Here is a 2,131-nt window from a genome sequence, read left to right on the forward strand (position 1 = left end):
TTTTGGAAAGTTTTCCCCATATCGCTATTTCTTATTATAATAAAAACTGAATTAGTTAAGTTAAATTTAATGAACTAAACCAATGTTCAAAAAATATTGTCCAAAGAGTCAGAATAATGAATAATCGATTATTCTATTTTATTAAATTCTATCTTTCTTTGTTATTAACCGAAACCATTCCTTTACTTTACAAAAAGATAAAAGAAAAAACTAAGAAACCAAATTCATTAGAATCCTCATTTTTTTTCTTTATTGTATGGAATATACACATCAATATTCATGGATCATACCTTTTATTCCATTCCCAATTTCGATGTTAATAGGAGTGGGAATTCTACTTTTTCTGACTGCAACAAAAAATATTCGTTGTATTTGGGCTTTTCCTAGTATCTTATTGTTAACTATAGTGATGATTTTTTTGCTTGATTTGTCTATTCATCAAATCAAGAATAGTTCGTTTTTTCAATATGTATGGTCTTGGACCATAAATAATGATATTTCTTTAGAGTTTGGGTACTTGATCGATTCACTTACTTCTATTATGTCAATATTAATTACCACGGTTGGCATTCTCGTTCTTATTCATAGTGATAATTATATGTCTCATGATCAAGGATATTTGAGATTTTTACTCTCGCTCTATAAGAACGGTGCGTTCTGAGGTGTGAAGTGGGAGATAAGGGATTTCATAATTGGGGTTTTGAATAAGACGACCTTTTCCTTTTTCATTCTTATTACTTTTTACAATTGAAAAAGTAATAAGAATGAGAGGTATTAAGCTATTTTTCCGCAGGACCTCCCCTACACTATCGTCACCGCAGTAGAGTTTAACCACCAAGTTCGGGATGGATTGGTGTGGTTCCTCTATGCCTAGGACACCAAAATATCGAACCGTGAATGAAGAAAGGCATGAGATAAAAGCAAACATATTGGCTACTCATTGTGAGGCCCTAATTCTCGACTGGAGGGGACACCAAAAGCCGCTGCACTTCCATCCCTTGGATAGATAGAGAGAAGGGGCAGAGTTTTGGTTTTTCTCATGTTGTCAAAGAGTTGAACAATGAAAATGGATGACTAATGCTTAATCGAATTGATCGGATCATGTAGGAACAAGGTTCAAGTCTAACGATCTGTTAGGATGCCTGAACTGCATACATCACTGCACTTCCACTTGACACCTATCATTAATTAGAAACGGCTCGTCTCGTCGTGACCTTCTCTTGAATTCTCGAAACTTCTTTCGCTCCATCCCCGCTGGGGCAGAGAACCCATCATTGTCTTGGCTGTGCTACCGGAGGCTCTGGGGAAATCAGAATAGGAGAGCACTCATCTTGGGGTGGGTTTCCTACTTAGATGCTTTCAGTAGTTATCCGCTCCGCACTTGGCTACCCAGCGTTTACCGTGGGCACGATAACTGGCACACCGGAGGTGCGTCCTTCCCAGTCCTCTCGTACTAGGGAAAGGTCCTCTTAATGCTCTCTCGCCCCCACCGGATATGGACCAAACTGTCTCACGACGTTTTGAACACAACTCACATACCGCTTTAATGGGCGAACAGCCCAACCGTTGGAACATACTACAGCCCCAAGTGTCGAAGAGCCGACATCGAGGTGCCAAACCTTCCTGCCGATGTGAGCTCTTGGGGAAGATCAGCCTGTTATCCCTAGAGTAACTTTTATCTGTTGAGCGACGACCCTTCCACTCGGCACTGTCAGATCACTAAGGCCGACTTTCGTCCCTACTCGACGGGTGGGTCTTGAAGTCAAGCTCCCTTCTGCCTTTGCACTCGAGGGCCAATCTCCGCCTGGCCCGAGGAAACCTTTGCACGCCTCCGTTACCTTTGGGGAGGCCTACGCCCCATAGAAACTGTTTACCTGAGACTGTTCCCCAACCCGTAGGTCCTAGCACAAGGTTAGAATTCTAGCTCTTCCATAGTGGTATCTCGTTGATGGCTCTGGCCCCCCAGAAGAAGGCCTTCTTTGCCCTCCACTTAAGCTGCGCAGGAAAAGCCCAAAGCCAATCCCAGGAAATAGTGAAGCTTCATAGGGTATTTCTGTCCAGGTGCAGGTAGTCTGCATCTTCACAAACATGTCTATTTCAACGAGTCTCTCTCTGAGACAGTCCCCAGATC

The 2,131-nt window shown here is 42.2% G+C and overlaps 1 pseudogene; it reads right to left on the reverse strand.

Annotated features, from left to right (window-relative positions):
- Positions 1-1,116: 1,116 nt before the first annotated feature.
- The window catches only part of LOC146886287 (25S ribosomal RNA), a 2,879-nt pseudogene continuing 1,864 nt past the window's right edge, over positions 1,117-2,131 (reverse strand).

The sequence above is a fragment of the Vigna unguiculata genome, chromosome 5 (assembly GCF_037176805.1).
Source record: "Vigna unguiculata cultivar grain cowpea cultivar isolate G323 ecotype 2 chromosome 5, ASM3717680v1, whole genome shotgun sequence".
NCBI lineage: Eukaryota > Viridiplantae > Streptophyta > Magnoliopsida > Fabales > Fabaceae > Vigna > Vigna unguiculata.